At 34.5% G+C, this 23,239-nt stretch overlaps 1 pseudogene; it reads left to right on the top strand.

The window, feature by feature from the left end:
• Positions 1 to 14,712: 14,712 nt before the first annotated feature.
• On the top strand, positions 14,713 to 16,411 carry LOC125094137 (cytoskeleton-associated protein 2-like; annotated as a pseudogene).
• Positions 16,412 to 23,239: the final 6,828 nt, after the last annotated feature.

A 23,239-nucleotide genomic window follows, 5' to 3' on the forward strand; every position in this document is an offset into this window, starting at 1 on the left:
AGACGCCTAACAACTGAGCCATCCAGATGCCCCAAATTGTTCTTCTCTCATGATTTGTAATCTACCTCTGTCATACATAGTGTTCAGAGACACATGGTTCTATATCTGGACTCTTCTGTGGCATTATTTGTCTTTACCACAGCAAAATTCCAGTGTCTCAATTACCATTGCTTTATGGAGTGTCTTAGCATGTACCACTGTATCGACTGCTTCTTTATTCTTCCTTACAATTGTCTTGTCTGTCATTGGGTTACTAGTTCATTTATATTTTCCTATCAGCTTCTCAAGGTCCAGCAAAAAAAACTGAGACTTTGATAAGAATTATAATGAATTTATCCCCTAGTTTGGGGAGAATCAGTATTTTTGTAGTAATGAATCTTTCTTGTGTATGTCTGTTCATTTGTTAATATCATGTTTTATATCATTAACAAAGTTTATTTATTATTAACAATTATTATTATTATTAAGGAAGTTTAAAAAGTCTTTCTCCATAAAGGTCTTAGACATCTATTGTCAAATGCATTCCTATATACATCATATTATAAATGTTACCCATTAAAAATCATATTTTCTTACTCTTTTTTATCTAGTGAATTAATTAATGGTAATTAATGGCAGAATGATTTTGTAGTTAAGAAATCTACTTAAAATCTTATCTACTCCTTAATGTGTTAGTATATTATCATTGTTCCTTCTCTCCAGTCCCTAAACTATATTTCTTATCTTTGTCTTCCTGAATTGACTAAGGCATCAGATGTAATGTTAAATGTGTTAGGAAGAGACATTTGTTCCCTCTCTTTGCTTTTAAAGAATATGCTTCCAAGATTTCAGCATTAAATGCTATGCTGTTCTTCATTAGCTTTGAGAAGTGTTCTATTATCTTCAGTTTGCTAAAAGTTTTTGTGATAAATGGGTATTGGTTGTTTATAAAGGCCTTTTCCACAATGTGTTTCTAATCATACATATTTCTCTCTTTTAAATTTTAAATAAGGAAAATCATATAGGTAGATTATCTAATAAGCCTACCCATCCTTGCATGCTCAGATGAACCCTACTTAATCACAATATACTATATTTAGTATATTGCTGGGTTTATTTTGCTAAAATTTGTACAATGCTTACCTTTGTTCCTATCGGCATTAACCCAATGAAGACTAAACCAGATTTTCTGCCAAAAAAATGTAAAAAGAAAAAAGAAAGAACAATTTTGGAACACACAGTGTATAAAATTTTCAAGGTGCTTTATATGGCTTTCACTTAAATTTCAAAACAGCTTTATAAGCTAGGTGGTCTTTATGACTCATTTTTAGTTAAAGTTTAAGGAGGTAGAATCACTTTCTTAAGAATGAAAATTGATTGATGAAAGAGGCATCCTTTGGAAAAACCCCATTATGTTATCTGTCAGAACTTGCTTTTGTTTTAGGCCTAGTGAAATGTTAGATTATCCAAAAACCTTCATATGTGCTTAAACATTTTTTGATCCTTTCTCTGCTTTTTTTTTTTTTTTTTTTTTAGATTTTATTCATGTATTTTAGAGAGAGACCAAAATCACTGTGGGGAGGGGCGCCTGGGTGGCTCAGTGGGTTAAAGCCGCTGCCTTCTGCTCAGGTCATGATCTCAGGGTCCTGGGATCGGGTCCCGCATCGGGCTCTCTGCTCAGCAAGAGGCCTGCTTCCCTCTCTCTCTCTGCCTACCTCTCTGTCTACTTGTGATCTCTCTCTGTCAAATAAATAAATAAAATCTTTAAAAAAAAAAAATCACTGTGGGGAGAGGTTAGAGAAAAGGAAAAGTCTTAAATGAACACTTCACTGAGTATGGAGCCCCACATAGGTCTTAATCTCCTGACCCTGAGATCACAACCTGAGCTGAAACCAGAGGTGAAAACATGCTAAACCAACTGTGCCACCCAGGAGATCCTCCCTTCTATTTTCTGAACATTATGCCTCTAAAACTTTCCTATTTCCTTCATTTTACTTTGTAATACAACTAAATGTATACTTCTTATGCATTTGATTTGACTGTAAGCTCCAGAAAGAAGGTCAATAACTGTCCCTTATCTGTTTTTTGAAACTGAGTGCCTCGCATATTGCTTTGTAAATATATAATGATTTCCAAACATATATTTTTGTAATGAATTGAATTATTCTTCCTTGAAGCCAGAGTTTATATTTTGGAGAAGCTGTTGATTTTTCCTGTGCTATATAAGAGAGAAAATTCCCTTGAGTAGTGAAGGAGAAAATTAGTTTAGAAGAGAAACAAAGTAATTAACATAGGATATAAAACAAGCAATAAAGACAGCCAAAATATAACAAACATAATGAAATTAAAATGGCATTAAGGGAAATATCAAAGTCATAAGAATCAAAAATGATAGACTAAAATTGCAATTTATTAAATTGTATATAATCAGCATTCTAAAAATAATATTTTACAACATACTTCTACAAGCTCTGTTGGGCAAACTTATCAGAAAGTGAGGTAATTCAAGATCCCAAGAAAAAGGAATGAGAAGATGCAGCATTTTCTCAGCCCAGGGAAAAGACTATGAAAACCTTAGAGGAGAGAGAGGGAAAATGACATAGAAGCACCAGAATCTCTTTCACTTCAGCTGACTAGTTCCATTTTGTTATATAAAATCTATTTTTATTACTGTTTCTCTGAAAACAACTGCAACTTGGAGATCACAGTATAAGAAGTAAAGTAATATTCCCTATCTCCATTCTTACATTTTTTTAAAAACTTTTATCTTAATAAAACAAGTAATACTATGCAATTATAATTCAGATTGTATTTACTGTTGCTTTTTATGAAGATAATCATCTATTCAGAGTTTACATTTGAGGCATAGTTGGATCACAATATCCACATGTCAGTCATTTTATTTTTTTTATTATTTTTGTTTACTTATTTATTTTTTTATTATTTTTTATTTTTTAAATGTATTCAAATAATGCATAGCCCTTTTTAAAAATTTATTTATGAGAGAAACAGAGAACACAAGCAGGGGGAGGGGCAGAGGGAGGGGGAGAAGCAGGCTCCCCTCTGAAAAGGGAGCTCAATGTGGGGCTTGATCCCAGGACCCTGCGCTCATGACCTGAAACCAAGGCAGTCACTTAACTGACTGAGCCACCAGGTGCCCCTCTCATTTACCTATTTTAAAGACACATTTTCATAATTAATTATTTAGTACTATTTTATTTTTATAATCATATTTCCCCTCAGAAGGAAAAATATATGCATAAACATGGATGCAGATATCAACATGAACACAAACCTCATGAGCCTATATTCTAATCATGGAGCAGAACTGGGTGAGGTATTTTTGAGAACAACAAAATACAAAACCACAGTATTAATTGCAATTACAAAAGCATTTTGGGGAAAATAAAATTTGGCTGGAAATTTTAGAGAATCTTTCATAATCTGTATATGAAAAGATCTATCAAATTAAAAAAGCTAGAAGCTAGGTGGGACATCACTATGAGCAAAAATGTAACTTACAATGGTGGCTAAAATGAATATGCTATTGAATGGCAAAAATATATCCAAGATAGCTATTTGATAGAAGTGAAAAACTGAAAATATTGGCCAAGTGATAAGAGACTTTAGAAGTTGAGAAACTATTTTTATGTCATTTCTGCTGGATTACCAATTCTTAGAATACAGCTCACCTCTGGCACCTGAAACTGCAACCTTATTTAGAAATAGTCTTTGCAAGTGTAATCAAGTTAAGACGAGGTCACGCTGGATTAGGGTAGGCTCTGTTCCAATAGCTGGTGTCCTCATAACGGAAGGGTTATATGAACACAGAGGCACATAGACATAGGGAGAATGCCATGTGACACTGGGAGCAGAGACTGGAGTGAGGCAGCTGTAAGGGAACATGAAGGTTTGCCCAAAACCACCAGAAGCAGGGAAAGAAGCAAGGAACGGATTCTCCTTATAGCCTCTAGAAGGAATCAACTCTGCAACTGCCTTGATTTCAGATTTCTAACCTCCATAACTGTGAGAGAACAAATTTCTGTTGTTTTAAGTCACCCAATTTATAATTTGTTATGGCAACTATAGGAAACTAATATCTCTATGTCACATGTTATATGGACATGAATTCCAAGTGGCTCAACTAGTGTCATTTTTTATTTTAAAATAAGCAGATTTTACTGAAAGTTTCAAAGAAATATACAGGGAAGTCCTGCACACCCTTTATCCAGGGTCTCCTTCTTTTAACATCTTGCTAACTTGAGGACAGCAATAAAACTAAGAAATTGATGTTGGCACAATCTATAGATCTTATTCAGATCTCATTAATTATACATGGACTTGTGTGCGTGTGTCCGTGTGTGTGTGTGTGTATGTAATTTTATCACAAGGTTAGTTTCCTATAACCTTCCTATAGCCATCCCCACAATCAAGATACTCATCTCTATCATCACAGATTTCCTTCAAGCTACACATTTATAGCCATATCCGCCCTACTTCTTTCCCTAAATTTTAGTAACCACTAACCAGTTCTCTATTTCTATAATTATGCTATTTCATGAATGTTATATAAATGGAATCATGCAATATGTATCCTTTTGATAGTGACTTTTTCATTCCACATAATTTTCTTGAGGCTCATTAAAGTTGTTGCATATGTCAATAGTTTGTTTCTTTTTATTGCCAAATAGAATTCCATGGTGTAGATACACCAGAGCTGTTGAACTATTCACCCATTGAAGAACATGTGGAGAATTTCAAGTTTTACACTATGAAAAATAAGCCTACTATGAACATTTACGGCAGTTTTTGAGTGAAAATACATTTTCATTTCTCTGGAATAAATGCCCAAATGTGGAATTGCTGGGTAATATGTTTAGTCAATTTTTAGTTTTAAAAGGAACTGCTAAACTATTTTTCTGAGGATCTCGGTCACTCTAAAATTCTCAAGTATGAGTGATCCAAATTTTCCACATTCTCACCAGCATTTAGTTTTATTGCTGTTTTTCATTTCATTCCGATTAGTATATAGTAATACATTATTGTGGCTTTAATTTGCATTTTCCTAATGATTATGAATTTGAATATCTTTTCATGTGCTAGTTTACCATCTGGATATTTACTTTGGTAAGATGACTATGCATATCCTTTGCCCATTTTCTAATTGTATTGTTGTTTTCAGTGTTGATTTCTGAGAATTCTTTACATGATATAGACAAAAGTGCATATTGACTATAAAATTAATAAATGTATTCTCCAAGTCTGCAGCCCAACTTTTCATTCTCCTTGAGCTTTTCACAGACCAAAAGTTTTTAAATTTAGTGAGGTGAATTATCAATTTTTTTCTTTTATGGATTATGCTTTCAACATCGTATCTAAAACTCTCTATTTTGGTTTAAGCCCTAAAGATATTTCTCTACATTTTTTTCTTAAAGTTTTATAGGTTTATATTTTACTTTAAGTCCATACTCTATTTTTAGTTAATTTTTATATAAAGTGTGAGTTTTACATTGATTCTTTTTTTTTTTTTTTTTTTTTTTGGTCTGTGGATGTCCAGTTTCTCCAACATCACTTTTTTACAAGAAACACTTCCTTCATTTTATTGCTTTCTTCCTTTGTCAAAGGTTAAGTAGGCATATTTGGATCTGTTTTTGAGTTTTCTATTTGATTCTGTGATTTATATCTCTTTCCTTCTAGCAATACCACACAGTCTTGATTACTGTAGCATGAACATGGTAGTCTCTTCATTTCTTTTATCACCATATCATAGTTATTGTGTACAATCTCTGGTAGATGTTTTGTTAGATTTCTACACAATTATTTTATTTTCTCTGAAACAATTGGGAATGATATTGCATTTTTTATTTCATTTTCCCACTGTATTGTCAGTATATAGAAATGCAATTGAATTTCATGCATTGCTCTTAAATCCAATGACTCAGTTCTAGGAGTTTTGTTTTTTTTTTTCTTTTTGTTTTTTCTTTTCTGTAGATTCCTTGGGATTTTCTACATACACTATCTTGTTATTTGCAAACAGTTTTATTCTTCTCTTTTCCTTCTTTGTCAATCTGTTTTCCTTATATTTCTTTTTTTTTTTAATTGCAGTGGCTAGAAATTCTGGAATCATGTGAATAAGAGTCCTAAAATCAGACATCCTTGCCCTGTTCTTGATTTCAGAGACAAATCATTCAGTCTTTCATCATTAAGCATAAAGTTAGCTGTGGATACTTTTTATGATAGTAAGGAGGTCCTCTCTTCTAAGTGCACTAAGAGTTTTTAAATCATGAATGATAATTGAATTTTGTCAAATGCTTTTCCTATGTCAATTAATACCATGCCTTTTTCTTTTTAGTCTGTTTGTATGGTGTATTACATTGACTGATTTTCAAATACTGAGTCACCCTTTCATACCTAAAATAAGTGTCACTCGTCATGGTGTATTTTTATATTCAAAAAAATTTATTTACATAAATAGATTTAAAAGTTATTAAAAGTTAAAAGTTTTAGAAATTAGTACTTATAGTAATATATGAAAGTTATATTCGAGTTGACAAAATTTTGTTGAGAATTTTGCATCTATATTCATGAACGTATTGGGACCAAATCACCCCCATATTGAAAGGCAACAAGATGACTCTGAACTTTCTAGTGAGCTTCACTAAGATGTTGGGGGAGGGGTAGTTTCCATTATTTAGATTGTTGAAATGAAAGAGGAAAAGATCACTAGGGAAGAAATAAGAAGCCAATGAAAGTAATATTGGATAATGTCTAATTTTTATCTTGAGGAAAAAAAAGGGGAATTTTATTTTTAATAATATTATAAATTACTTTAGTCTCTTAGAATTCTGAAACTTTGAGTCATTGTTTCAAATATCTTAATTAATTTAAGGCATGGGAAGGAGAAATTAGTATCATTTAATATTTAACCCCACCCCCCAAAAAGCCCTCCACCCAAATTAGCTCAATTTTCAAAAAGTTTATCAGGTATCTTTTCAAATTTCTTTAGACCTCTATATAGTGATTAGGTATTACTCAGATTATATTTAAGGAACTATGGAATATTTTCCCACAATACTCCTTTTTATTAACAGTAAAGCAATATTTCAGCTGTCAAAGATAAAAATTTCTGTTATAATTACAATTTTCAGTTTAGCTTGTTAAGCTGTTTCTAAGAAAAATATCTTAAAAACACCTCCAATGAATATAAAAACAATTAAATGATTCCATAATTTAGAAGTTAAACTGCAATCTGAAACATACATTTCAAAAAGAAATATAGCAATTGAGTAGTCAGATTCAAGTAACTTTTTTCCAGAAGTCATTAAAATTAATTATCATGGCTTAACACTTGAATTGTACTTACCTGAACTATTATTTTAATGAAAAATTGAAAAAAAAAAGATAATTACAAACAATAACTTACTCTTGTCTGTTTATTTTTACTTCCCATGCCAAGTAGTAAATCTGATCTTTAATTATATATGCTAACAATATTTTCACAAAATCTAATGCTGATATGTAAACATGAGTTAGACAGTATTTGTAAAACTTTATATGTTAATTTACAATTTTCTGCTCTACAAATGTTAGCATAAATAATAGATTGGGGTGTTGCTGTTTCCATGATCTTTGTTTAATTAGAAACACTCTTGGCAATTCAACGTAATCGGAGGGAAAAAAATGACAGATAATTTCTTCTTTGTATTAAATGTAATTATCTGAGCTGTCTGGAAAGTAAATTTCAAAAATCTTACTTATGCCAGTGTAGATTTTCTGTGAGAAACTACTGTGTTTAATTTTGTTATAAAATATTCACAATTCATTTTAATGGTTCCAGGAAAAGAAGACTAATGGTACCATTGAAGGGAGGTGTTAACAACACACAGACATCCCCTTCTCTGCAGATCTTTCTCTTTCACACACATACACACACAATTCTCTTTCTTCTAGACATTTACAGAAGAGAAATAAGAACATAGATTGTCAATTTAGAACATTCATTATGAAACTATAAAGAAAACAGTGGTAAAATATGGTCCTGAAATTTATGATTAATTAAGTTCTTTCTTCCAAACCCATTTCTACATACCCACACAGGTACAGACAATCCATTAAGAGAATGGAAATAAGGCCTTCCATCCTAACACAAAATATTCCTTAGAATGTAAATACATTCTCAGGATACAAATAGAGCAGTTAATGTGAATATACCCATCTCATATTAAAGTCCTCTTTATTATAACACTGTAACACCTGACACCAGAGAAGGAGCTATCGGTTGCCAGGTTCTGTCCAGTAACATACAGCTTCCAGTCAAAATTTGTATTCCCTCATTCTTAAAAAATTAGATTTAAAAAAGTATGAGGGTCCAGAAAGAAAGGCCAGAATAAACAAAAAGAAAATCTGTCTTCAAAGGCAAATAATGTTATCCTAAGTTGTGTGTGTGTGTGTGTGTGTGTGTGTGTGTGTGTGATGTGAGAGAGAGAGAGAGAGATTGAGAATCTTCAGAGAGTTTCAGTATGTTCAAATTGCAGAAGTTCTAACTTGCTAACAGGAGAACAGAGAATTGGGAAAGAGGAAAAGAGTGTAAGAAAGTGCTTTAAAAAAAACGAAAAAAAAAAAAAAAACATTGACACAAAAATGTTCACAGCAGGAAGAAAATTTTATAAAAGGCCAAGAAGTTCACTGAGCACTAAGTACCAAGAAAAATGAAATTTAAAAAAATGTCACACAAAGGCAAATTAATTTAGAATGTTACACATTATAGATGAAAAGAATGTTTAAACTCTTTGAGACAGAAAACAATAAAATAACAGATAAATGGACTCCCCCCACCCCAAGAAATAAGCATCAAAATAACACAAACGGGGCACCTGGGTGGCTCAGTGGGTTAAGCCTCTGCCTTCGGCTCAGGTCATGATCTCAGGGTCCTGGGATCGAGCCCCCCATCAGGCTCTCTGCTCAGCAGTGAGCCTGCTTCCCCCTCTCTCTGCCTGCCTCTCTGCCTACTTGTGATCTCTCTCTCTCTCTGTCAAATAAATGAATAAAATCTTAAAAAAAAATAACATCATACTTTTCACCAATGAGTAGGGATGTTAAGAAGCACTGGGGCAAGGTCTCAAATCGGGGAGAGAAAATAGAATAAAATCTGGATTTTTTTAAAGAATTTATTTATTTATTTATTTATTTACTTGAGAGAGAGAGAGAGAGTGATAAACAGCGTGAGAAGTAAGAGGGTCAGGGGGAGAAGCAGGCTCCCCACTGAGCCAGAAGCTTGATGCAGGACTTGATCCCAGGCCTCTGGGATCATGACATGAGCCAAAGGCAGTCAATTTACCTACCAAACCACCTAGGCACTCCTAAAGTCTAGATTTCTATATCACATGAAATTACTAAACTGTTTTCATTGTCCAAAAATCACTGAATATCTCCTTGCATGGAAATGTCTTCTCAAGGAAATTACCTACATATTGACTTCAGAAAATGAGAATAAAAACCAGAAACTGTGAATGTATTTTCTTTCTTTCTTTTTTTTTTTTTTAAGATTTTATTTATTTATTTATTTGAAAGGGAGAGAATGAGAGAGAGAGATCACGAGAGGCCGGAGGGTCAGAGGGAGAAGCAGACTCTCTGCTGAGCAGGGAGCCCACCAACACAGGACTCAATCCTTGGACTCCAAGATCATGACCTAAACCGAAGGCAGTCACTTAACCAACTGAGCCACCCAGGTTCCCTATAGCACTTTCTGATGTTCTTAATTCTCAGCTTCCCTTCAGCAGTTTTGTTCTCCAGCAGCAGCAGTACAGAACTATGGCAGTGACCACTAACTTAAAAAAAAAAAAAAATGCTGTGGGGACAAGTTGAAATTCTGTCTATTAAAACTATATGGCAGGGGTGTCTGGGTGGCTCAGTTGGTTAAGCGACTTTCTTTGGCTCAGGTCATGATCGCAGAGTCCTGTGATGGAGTCCCACATCAGGCTCCCAGCTCTCAGGGAAGTCTGCTTCTCCTTCTGACCTTCTCCCCTCTCATGCTCTCTCTCACACTCTCTCTCTCAAATAAATAAATGAAATCTTTTTAAAAAAGTAACAACTATATGGTAAATTGACTTTTAAGAAATTATTCTCTTATCATCCAAAATATATTAGAAAATATAATTTTTCAATAAGCAAAACCAAATTCAATCCAAAAAAAATTGGTTGTTGATTATAATGTTACAAAATATAGTCATTACCTAAAAAGATGTGACCATAACATCAGCATGATTTTAAGAGTTAGAAGAATGTAAGAATTAAAAATACATTTGCTGTTGACACTAGGGTTATTCAGTTTGGAATGGCACTGCTGCTATGACATTAAAAAACCTGGAGAGAAAAAAATCCAGGGTCTGAATTAAACAACATTACACAATCATTTTAATAAACCAAAATTCATCAATTTTTAACTTTATCAATCAAGCTAGAGAGAAAACACAAAACATTTAATTATGTTTGACACAATAGAATATACATATTATCATCTTTAAAGTGCAGGTCAAAGTGAAGAATCATAGAGATAATAACATGCTCATCTCACAAAAGGGAAAGTCAAAGGATAATGTTTATGTTGGTTAAACAAATTAGAAATTTCAGTAGTCAAAAGCGATTAACAAGAATAATCAGCAGAAAATTTTTTAAGTGTTAAAATTACCAAGAATTAGAAGAAGGAAAGGGATGAGAGAGTTGGAAGTGGAGAAATAAGTTAATAGCCAATATATCATAGCCCAAGAACAGTAAAATAATCTTCATTTGATGAATTTTAAAAAAACAGAATAAGCATATATGTTAGATACATAAAGGCAATCACCAGAACAGGTCTAAACAGATATAATTAAAGCCTAAGTTGTTATAGTTAGCCATGCAGAAGGTTAGGGCAAAAAATTGATGAGTTTTTTACCTCTATCAACAGAATTTGCTTTTATGTAAAAAAAAAAAAAAAAAAAAAAGAAAGAAAGAAACTATGTGGATCACTTTGATATATTTTTTAGAAGTTAAGAATGATTTAAATTTTTTTTTAAGATTTTATTTATTTATTTGACAGAGAGGAATCACAAGTAAGCAGAGAGGCAGGCAGAGAGAGAGGAGGAAGCAGACTCCCTGCTGAGCAGAAAGCCCGATGTGGGGCTCGAACCCAGGACCTGGGATCATGACCTGAGCCGAAGGCAGAGGCTTAACCCACTGAGCCACCCAGGCGCCCCAAGAATGATTTAAATTTTAATGGCACTTTATTGTAAGGTGACTTTTGGTAAAAATGTTGTTGAACTAACAGTTCTAATAATTTCAAAATTGATAAATTTCTTCCTTTATATTGCTTTCAAAAAAAGAGAATTATTGAGATTTTGAGAAAATACTTTTGTTAATGTTTTAATATTTCAGATAATACTATATTAAAATATAATTTATCTTTTTTAAGAATTTCATTTTTTTTAAAGATTGTATTTATTTATTTATCAGAGAGAGAGAGGGCACAAGCAGGCAGAGTGGCAGAGGAGGCAGAGAGAGAAGCAGGCTCCCCACTGAGCAAGTAGCTGGATACAGGAGTCGATCCCAGGACCCTGGGATCATGACCTGAGCCAAAGGCAACCGCTTAATGGACAGAGCTACCCAGGCATCCTGTAATTTATCATTTTCTGGAATTAAAAAATATATAACTATATAATGAATTCTACCTACATATATTCTTCCTGGGTTCTTCCCCTTAACTTTTCTTTTTTTAATTCTGTAAGCTTAATAGTTATGAATTAAGGTTTTGAATCTTAAAAACTTAGAAAATAGTAAAACTATTAATAATGGGAGTTAACAGTATTAATGAATTGAGTATGATGAATCAGACACTATGCTAACTGCTTTGTATGCATCATCTCATTTATTAATCAGAGTAGCTTTCTCACTTAGGAATTCTTATGACCTCTGTTTTAAATACAAGGAAGTAGAGGTTAAAGAGGTTAAGTAGAGGTTCAAGATTTATTTTTCATTTAGTTAATAAATCTTTATTATATAGGAAATATTCTAGATGTTTGGTACATATCAATGGGGAAAAAAAAACAGACAAACCTTTACCATCCTGGGAGTTACATTCTATTGTGTGTATATAGTAATTTAAAATCAGTGAAATAAATAAACTATGTAGTTTTTTATAAGATGATAAATACTATGAAAAAATATATGGCATAAAGCTGATTGGTAGGGCAATCGCAATTTTAAATATGGTGGTCATGATAGGCCTCATTGAGAAGATGTCATTTAAGCAACTCTCAAAGGATGTGAAGAAGATAGCTAAGTGGGTATCTGTGTTAAGGTCACTGAAGACAGAGGGAGTAACCACAGGAAAAGCTTTAAGACAAGAAAACTGTAAAGAACAATGTAGGGCCCCTCTGCCCATTACAAAGATTTTTACTTTTACTAAAAGTAAACAGGAAATATGTAAAGTAAACAGTAAACAGGAAATACTAAAAGTAAAACAGGAAATATGAGGAACAAAACAGTGACTTTACCTGAGTGTATGAGCTCACTCAACAAGGAAGCCATATTTCATCTGGGCCTGGAAGTGTTAGTAAGAGCTCATTCACCTCAATCTCTGGAGAAAGGAATGTGGGTAGAGGGGAGAAGGTATAACATATTAAAGTTATTATATATATATATATATATATATATATATAATAAGTTATTATATATATTATATAATATATTGTTATATAATATATATATTAAGACATGATGATATGGTATGTGAAGAACAGGGTTTCTGTACAAGAAAAATCAGAAGACCAAGATGGAACAGATATTGAACACTTGATGCCAAAGATTTTTAAGCTTGTTTTGTAGGCTTCTGGGCACCAGGCACAGGTTTTTGTTTTGTTTTGTTTTGTTTTAAAGATTTTATTTATTTATTTGAGAGACAGAGATCACAAGTAGGCAGAGAGGCAGGCAGAGAGAGAGAGAGAGGAGGAAGCAGGCTCCCCACTGAGCAGAGAGCCCAACGCAGGGCTCGATCCCAGGACTCTGAGATTATGACCTGAGCTTGTAAGGGCCTGCCCCTCCCAGAGGAACTGGCTTGTGGACCCCGGATGTAGGGGCAGGGCAGGCCGGGTGGAGAAGTCCAATCGGTGGGGCGCGAGTATATCCACTGGGGTGAATTGGGATTCAATTGGCCACCTGTGTAGGGGTGGGGCTCAACCACCCCATAAAGGTTGGTCTGCGAGGCTGTGGAGCCGCAGAAGGAGAGCTGTCAGAGGAAGAAGAAGGAAGAAGAAGAAGCAGAAGGAGAAGAGTCGGCGGCAGCAGCAGCAGAAGAGTTGGCGGGAGCAGAGGAAGAGCTGTAACAGCTCTTGTAAGAGCTATAAGTGCCGCCAGCTGTCCCAACGCCTGTGGCCCCAAGCTGCCGGCAGCCCCGAGCCGCCAGTGGCCCCGGGACGCCGGCGGTCCCGCCGCCAGCGGCCCCGACACCTGCAGCCCCGAGACGCCTGCGGCTCCGAGACACCAGCGGCCCCGACGCCAGCGGCCCTGCCCACACACCACGACCCTTGGCAACAGCGCCACGGGGAATGGCCTAGACGCCAGCAACCTCCCCGCGAACCCTGAGCCTCTGCCTTGCCGGAGCTGTGTCATTCTGGGGAGCGGCTTCCTCCAGAGTGGCCTCTTCTTGGGAGCAGCCCTGTCTGGGGAGCAACCCTACCAGCAGCGGCCTTCTTGGGAGTGGCCTCTTCTTGGGAGTGGCTCCAACCGGGGAGCGGCCTCCTCTGCAGAGCAGCCTCATCCAGAGCCGCCTTCTTGGGAGTGACCTTGTCGGGATCATCGTCGTCGTCTTTTCGTAAGAGACAGCCCTGACCGGTCAGTTTGATTTTTGATGCTTGGCATGAAATAAAGCTTTGTTTGATTTTCGCTTTATATCAGTCTTGTTCCTTTGATCACGGACCCTAACAAGCTGAAGGCAGAGGCTTTAACCCACTGAGCCACCCAGGTGCCCCCAGATACAGGTTTTTATCAAGGTTCATCAATTCAGGTGTCCCTTTTAAACTACTTCTTCCCATTAAAATTAGCAACTTTCGATTCTGTTCTATCATTGAACATGGTCCTTAAACTAAGGATTAAGTGTTTTTTCAGGAAGATCCTTCTGATGGTTCTGTGAAAGATACACTAAACAATTAAATTTTTTGGAAAAATGGAAACAAAAACTGTCACATAAGAGTTATGGTGCCACTGGGGCCATCCACAGCTGCTAAAGAGTGGCAGGGAGAGCTCCAGCAGTACCTAGCAGCCAAGGGAAAACTGAAGTGCCACAGCACCAAGCCTATTAAAAAGCTAAGAGTAATTGTTTGAATATTCTACCTTCTAAATCTATTATTATACTCAAAAAGGATGTTACAAATCATGCTGCTTTGCCTATCAAAGATCTAAGACCCATCGGCATTAAATTCCAGCCCAGACCTGCCAATATCACAGGACCCAGAAGCCAAAGTTGGAGCCACCCGACCTTCTAGGCCAAAGGCTGACTTCAGGATGTATGTCTTCTAACTTAAACTGTAAGCCTTCCAGCAATAGTCAAGAACAGCATGAAGCTGGGTCATTCATTACTGGAGAACTGTTTAGAAAAGCTGTGGCATCACCAAATATACAAGAATTGAAAACTGCAAGATGGCAGGTAGCAAATCAAGGAAATGTTAAATGTGCTGACCCTGTGGACAATAACCTTGCTGAAATGAATCCTTAGATAGCTTTCTAAAAGAGATAAACACAAAGAAACTTGCCCCAAACTTTCTCAGACTCTGAAAGGAAGACAAATTCCTGAATTATGGATAATAGGTAAACCAAAGACTAACTCTTATAATCAAACCAAGAGCAATTTGGCTCCTAAACAAGCCTTGGGCAAAAGTTCAGGAAATAGTGCTGTTCTGAAAGAAGTAATAGATAATTTGTTAGATAAACACAAGTTAAGATTCCATCAGTAAAGTCACAGCAACTCTCAAGAGGACCAAATCTTGTAAGACCAGGAGAAAAACTCCCAAAGTTCCCTCTTATTACATTCAGACCCTTAGTAGGACTCAAACATCAAAGAAACAAGTAGTCAAAGACATAAAGGATATAAAGGTCAATAAGGATAAATAAGAAAAACAAAATGAAATTAAGGTGTAGGGCAAACCAAATCTTGGACATGCCCCAGTGTGCTTCAGGGAGGCTATAGTAACAGACACCCAAACATTAAGCAAGACCAGAACTCCACTAAAACTCTTTTAGATCTCAGACATCACGTGCACTGCAAAATATCAAAAGCCTTAAGCCAAAATCCTAATTTGACACTTGGCAATTTTAATTCAGTCATTCCAAACACCCCTAACATAACAGAAAACAGCACTAATGGGAATAAATGCACCAACAGCTATCATCGCAAAGCACAGATTTTGGACTCCAAATTGAAAAAAATACTCTTCCCTAGAACGAACCAGTTTCTCAATAAGACAGCTCCCCAAACTCAATAGGGTGACCAACCTGTAAATGCAAGAAGAGTCCCAAATGGGACCCAAACTAATCCAAATATTAAGAAGATGACAGCAGAGGATTGAGGGGGAAAAAAAACTAGAAGATTGGGAGAAATCTAAGGCAAAAAGTCTAAAAACAGTCTTCCATGGAACTTAAAAAGAAAAATAATGGAGGGAATTAATATTTCATTCTAGAAGAGTATGGAAAAAGATGAAGAAAAGAAAGTACAACTTGAACTGTACTATAAAATTAACAACACTCTAACAGAATGTCTGAAGATCATTGAAGGGGGTGTACTTTCTAATTAAATATTTACCATATTGTCTGGTGTTCCTGAGGCTGAAAATATCTGCTAAATTCTGAATCTGCAAAGCAGAGTTGTTGGCAAGTAAAGGCACTTTTGATGTTATTGGGCTGTAAGAAGATGCTATTAGAAATGGGGCAACACCGATACAAGAGTCAGAAGAAGTTGTTAATATTTGCCAGACCCAAACAGAATCACAGAGGGAGTGACCTATGCCTTTGTAGTTGCCGAAATGCATATACCATCTATAGAAGAGCACGCCAGTAAGAAGGAATTTGAAAATTCTTGTCTTTAAAAGAGAGAGAACAGGTTACAGCAACACCCCCCAAATAACCAAGGCAGAAGAAGATAATCATTCTTGTATCAAATTATGAATCATCCCAATTCCTAGAATAAGTGGAATGCCAGAAGTGCAAGACTTAAGCTCATCACTCCTGTATGGCATTTGCAAGGACTGAGTGAGCTGTGCTCTGCTACCTGGAAACACTGCAGGGACATGATCTAGTAGTGGCTTCCCTTAATGAGCTATTAGAAGTGGAAGAAGCAGAGTGTTTTATATTCCATAAAAATGAAGATTTGCCTATAAAATTAGGGTTTAAAATTTTTGGCTTATAATTTCTTAATACCTTAAAAAATAAAGAAGAAGAAGAAGTTTTTCAGAGCCTCTATGAAACAAGAAACACCCTGGAAAAACCCTGGTTACCTGGGAAAAACTATATAATGCACAGGCAGATTATGGACTCTCAGGATTTAGTAATTCACTGGGTGTACTCTCAAATTTAATATCCTTACAGGACTGTATTTCGTTTATTTGTTTAGGACTATAGTTTGCCACACTGTTTTATAGCATACATAAATTTTAAACTATTGACTATTACTTTACCCCACTTTATTGATCTACTTTGCTCTCAGTATAGTTCTTTTTTGTAACAGAAGTTTGGTGCCAGAGCATGATGGACTTTCTATTTTGCACCTGCCTTAGCAGAGAGGGTGAGTCTTCCCAGCTGAGCTTAGAAGCTAGGCTTCCTGACTGGAAGCCATGTGATAGCCAGTCTGGCCAAATCCACTCATTTTGCAGTTTATCCTAGCTGTGTCTTTGTTCAGAGATTGCAAATGACTTTTATGTGTGGCTTGGACTCCTGTCACTGTGTCCCTGTAGATGAGGGGCAATTCATGTCCTGCCTGTGCCAAGTCTCCTCTAATGAAACACAGTTCTGAATTGGGGTAGTCACCTAACTTTTTATTCCAAACCTAATTTTGCGTTTGGTTTTTTCGTTTGTTTGTCTGTTTGTTTTGTTTAGAAATGCTTCAGATAAAAACAAAAGGGAGCAGTGGAGAGGGGGAGGGAAAGGGATGCTTGCTTCTTCACTTTAATTCTTTGGTTTGATACGGGACACCTGCCCTGAGAAGATGGTATAAGCCCCAAAGACTACTACAGGTTACCTTTCTTTCCTCCTGGGCAACTGCTCTTGGAAAGGTAAAATTAGAATCATTACATAAATATAATGTATACATAAATCTAGCCAACATGTTTTAAATTTTAAAATTTTAGCTTTCTTAAAATTTAAGTATTATCTAAAACAAAAAAAAAATCAAATTCTGTTCATTCCTTAAAAAAAAAAAAAAGTAGCATGCACTATTCTAGGGTTTTAAGCATAGTGCTATGGTAGCCCAGAGTGGGAAGCCATTATTACCTATGTTAGGGAATGAATGACACATAAGATTTGTTCCTTCAATGACAAATAGGAGTTTCTTGGGTACTGAAGAGGAAAATGTCCATACTGCAGACAACATGAGGCTTAAAAACAAGAATGAGATGTGAACTCTGATAAAACAAAAAAATACATATAGCAGAAAAACACACACATTAGTGGGTAATCCACTAAACTACAGAAATTTACCAAAAATGTTATGTGCATTTAAGTCATTACAGATATGGCTTCCATCAGTGAGCACATTTTCTAGTATTAATATAAACATTTTGATTCTTATTTGAAAAATTCGGATTTTGAATTTGGTAAACTTTAATGTGTCTTTCAGTTCCATGACCCTATGAAATACCAAAAATACAATTGTATGCAGATCTTCCTTGACTCACATTAGAGCTGTATCCTCATAAGCCATAAACATAGTAAGTAAAATCATCCTAAGTCAAAAATGCATTTAATACACCTAACCTACTGAACATCATAACTGAACTAGTCTACTTTGTGCTCAGGACACTTAAATTCACCTACAGTTGGACAAAATAATCTAACACAAAGCTTATTTTATTAATTATGTTGACTATCTCATATAATTCATTAAATATTTTTCTGAAAGTGAGAAACAGAATGGGTACAGGATGGTTGTAAGTGTTATTACACTGGCTGCTTACCTTCATGATCGCGTGGCTGGCTGGGAGATGTGGCTCATTGCTACTACCCAGTGTCATGAGAAAGTATCATACCACATATCACTAGCCCATAAAAAAAGATCAAAATTCAAAAATTTAAGTATAGTTTCTATTGAATGTGTATCATTTTTGCACCATTACAAAGTAAAAAAATTTTAAGTTGAACCATCATCTTTTTATTTTGTGAACCTCCAAATCATTTTTACCATTTGCACTAGTTATTTTTCTAAAGCAGCCTGACTTGTAGCAGATGTAATTTTGTACTGTAAAGTCAACATAAAGGCTTTTCTACTTATTCAAATAATCAAATAAATATTACAAATGGTATATACTACATTTTCTTTTAAGTCTCCAAAATTATCAAACTCCCATGACCTTTAAATTGCTCATTAAATAAACTATTTCTTTTGTGAGTCTCACACAAAATTATTTGTTCTCAGTATGACAACTTCCTTTCTAACACGAATACATGCATGAGCTAGTTTTCCCACAAATGAAGAGATATAAAAACTTGTTCAAATAAGATGTTACTCAGTAAGGGGTAATGTAAAATCTAAAAGTACTGTGTCTCTTTATTCCTCCACTCTTATGTATTTCTTTGATTGCAAAACATTAAATAGTGCTTCAGCAGAGGAGAATGAAATAAAATAGTGATTCTTTTACAATTACTCAAAAACTAGTATAATAACCATATATGAGTAAGTCTTACACAATTCTTTAGCATATTTCTTTTCAAAGGACATTTTCAGTGCATGTCCCCATTATGATTTAAGATTGAGTAATTATGTTAAATATTTTTTTCTGTATGTGAATCTTTCAATGACATTCACCAAAGTACAATCTATCCCAGTAGGCTAGATAATAATATTAATTATCACAGTATACTTGGAAAATAATGCTTCTATTAATATGACTTTGTATATAACACTAAGAATTTTTTATTTTTCTAAAGAAGAAATTATAGAATGTGGTATCTAATGAGGAAATAAACATGATTTCAATTCTGAATGATTTGAGAAATCTGAAAAACTAATCTCTTCTATAAGTGGAATTAAATACTGAATTTTCTTAATCTTTAATATAGTTTAAGTTAATGATTAATTTTCAAGCTACTAAAAATCCTTACTATACCCTCTGAGAATGTGACATTTATCAAATTATGATAAGCTCCCATTCTGAGTGAGAAACTGACTGTTAAATATTTCAGTCTTTATGTGAAGAGAAAAGTCTAGGGTAAGTTCTCTACCTGTGTCACCTGTTTTATTTATTGGTACATCCTTCCCTTATTTAAGCCTAGCTCAGAAAAACAGTGTTTCTTTTTTCATAAACATAAGCCAAATATATTCAGTAAACATGTTATAATAATAAAAATGTAAAAAAGGAAAAAATTAGGGTACAAAAAACGATATATAAATTTTGGTTCTCGCCCACTGACAATAAAATACTAACTCTGTATCAGAATGTTTAAGAGATTATATTTTATACATACATATTTAAACACACTGAACTGAGTAAGTTTACTGTTGAGCACTGAAAATATCTTCTTGGAACCTAATAGAGATGCAAGAGTGAATGAGAGGAAACTCTTGCCTTTGCAGAGCTCTTATTCTAGTTGGAGAGACAAGCACTATAAAATAAACAAGTTAGCGTGTCACTTATTGGCAAGTGCAAAGAAGAAAATAAAGTCTGAAGAACATTTTATAGGGTAAAACCTTATTAAAAATTGTAAGGCCCCAAAAGCATCCTTTTATCTTGTTTTCATTCTTATTCTCCTGTCAAGAATGAATCAATTTTTTCACTACATATACTCAATATCCTAGGACATTCTCTATTTACTGTCTTCATAGAATAAGCTAATATAAGTTTTTCTTGCTGATTTATTAGTCTACTACACCTACTAAACGTTTAACTTAATTATATTAATTACACACTCTGTATTTTTTATATGAAATTATACATACCAAAGGATTCTGGGAAGATGGCAAAGTAGGAAACACCAGGAATATGCTTTTCCACCTATATAAGAATTGCATTCGTGGACTCTGTCTGATGTAAATGTTTTGGAACTCTAGAATCTATTAGAAACTTGCAAATTCCAGGGGAAGGCTCAGAGGGTAAACTACAGTTAATTTTAATCCATTTCAGCTTAGAGCACAGTAGCAGCTACACATCCTCCCCATCCAGTAACCATATGGCAGACAGTAGTGCATGCATCTCAAGAGCAGCTTGCACACAATTTGTGGGAACCAGTGTGGACCAAAAAGACCCTCTCCTCCAAATACAGGAGATCTGTGCTCTGACTGCAGACTGTTCTTTCTGATTACAGAGATACACACACAGAGGCAGCCCCTATTTTTGTGCTTCCTCTCATTACTATAAACGCTCTCCTTCTGGCTGACATGATTTCTAAGATATTTAAAAGTCCCACTTTGGGAAACAAACATTAAAAATAGGCCACTCAACAGGTGCCTGGGTGACTCAGTCAGTTAAAAGACTACCTTTTGGCTCAGGTCATAATCCCAGTGTCCTGAGATCCAGCCTCATGTTGGGAATCCCTGCTCAGCGGGGAGTCTGTTTCTCCCTCCCCTTGCTCTTGCACTCTTACTCTCTCTTTTTCTCCCTTTCAAATAAATAAATAAAATCTTAAAAAACAAACAAACAAACAAAAACTAGGACACTCAAAAGCAATCTTATGTATGACAAAAATTCAAAAGTGACCATGAATGCCTAGGAAAAGATGTAGGATGATAAAGGACCTGAGAAGAACTGAAGTTTATACCTTAGGGTAATAATATTCAGCATAGCACATACAATAATCAACAAAACAAATGGAAAACATACATGTTGTGGGAGTCCCAGAGAAGAGAGGGTGAGAAAGTAGAAGAAATGCTTGAAGAATTAGTAGCCAAACTTTCTAAATTTGATGAAAGACATGTATATAAACAGCCCAGAAGCTGAACGAACTCCAAGTATAATGAGCCAAATAGACCCATACTAAATATATTTGAAAGCCAAAGACAGAGAATCTTGAAAGGAACAAAAGAGAAACAACCTGTCACATATAAGAAACTCTGGAGGAGATTTCAGAAACTCTGGAGGAGAGAAGGCAGTGGGTTGATATGTTCAAATTGTTAAAAGAAAAAAAAATGTCAACTAAGAATCCAGTCCATCAAAACTGTCCTTCAAAAGCTGAGGGGATTTGGTGTCACTGGACTGCCATACAAGAAATACTAAAGGGATTGTAGGTCAAAATGAAAGGACACTAGACAGGGTGAAAAAATAAAGATGTCAATAAAGGTAAATATTTGAGCAATCTAAAGAGATAGGATTGTTGTAATACTGGTGTGTAACTATACTTTTTATGTTTCACATGATTTAAGAGACTAACACTTTGAAAGAACAGTGGCTAGTCCAAAAGCTAGTATTGTTGTAACTTTCTGCCACATTTTGCTTTCTACATAATTTAAGTTATAAATGTATTAAAAATTATTTGTTCATTTTTGGACACACCATAAAACATATATAAAGATCTAATTTGTTACATCAGTAATTGAAAAAAATGGAGATAGAGCTGTAAAGAGCAGAGTCTTTGCATATTATTGAAGTTAAACTTGTAACAATTCAAGTTAAATTGCTATAACTGTAGGATGTTAAACATAATCCACATGGAAACCGTAAGGAAAATAGATATAGAATATACATAAAAGAGAAAGGAATTTAAGTCTTTCACTACAAAAAAATTAGCTAAACACAAAAGAAGGCAGTCATGTGAGAAACACGGAACACAAATCCTATAAGGGAATATAGGAAACAAATAGCAAAATGACATAAACAAGTCCCCCTTATGAGTAATCCCTTCAAATATAAGTGTATTAAACTCTCCAATCAAAAGATAGAAACTGAAAGAATGAATTAAAAAAACATGACCTAACTCTATGCTCTCTACAGAACACTTACTTTACATATAAAGACTCGATATGTTGAAAGCACAAGGATGGGAAAATATATTCCATGTAAATAGTAACTAGAAGAGAGCAAAATAGACTTGAAATTAAAAAAAAGTACAAGAGACAAAATGATCCTTACACATTAATAAATTTCCAACACAGCAAGAATGCATAATAATTATAAACATCAACACACCTAATAACATAGTATTAAGATATATGGTGGGAAAATTGACAGAATTAAAGAGAGAAATAGACAGTTCTATAATAACAGCTGGAGACTTAATGACCCCATTCTTAATAATGGAAAGAACAACCAGATAGAAGATAAGGATATGAAGGACTTCAACAACAGAAAAAACAATTAGATCTAAAAGGCCTTTACAGAACACTCAACAACAGAATACACATTCTTTTCAAGATATATGGGATACTTTCCAAGACAGATCATGGGTTAGGTCACAGATTGAATATCAACTAATTTTTTTTTTAAAAATGTCATACAAAGTGAAGTCTCTGACCACAACAGGAGGAAGTTAGAAATGAATAACAGAAGAAAAACTGAAAAATTCAAAATTTGTGGAAAATAAATAACATGCTCTTAAGTAATCAATGGATCAGAGAATAGATTACAAGAGAAATTACAAAAATAGAAAAATAATAAATGAAAATGAAAAACACAATGTACCACAACTTATGGGAGAGGCAAAAACAGTGCAAATTGGGATACTTATAACTATAAACATTTTCATTAAAAAACAAGAAAGCTCTTAAATAACTTAACTTTATAGTCTAAGGAAGAAAAAGAAGAACCAAGCCAAACCCAAAGCTAGCAAAAAGAAGGATATAATAAAGATTAGAGAAGAGAAAAATAAAATGGAGAATATTTAAAAATTTTGAGAAAATCAATGAAACCAAAATTTGGTCTTTGAAAATCCACAAAATACACAAATCTTCACTATGTGGATTAAAATGGGGCTATTACTAACAATTATACAGAAATTAAAAAGATCGTAAGAGAGTATAGTGAGCAATTGCACGCCAACAAAGTGAATAACCTAGATTAAATGGACAAATTCCTAGTAACAAAAACTTATAGAG

This window comes from Lutra lutra, chromosome 2 (genome assembly GCF_902655055.1).
Source record: "Lutra lutra chromosome 2, mLutLut1.2, whole genome shotgun sequence".
Classification (NCBI taxonomy): Eukaryota; Metazoa; Chordata; class Mammalia; order Carnivora; family Mustelidae; genus Lutra; species Lutra lutra.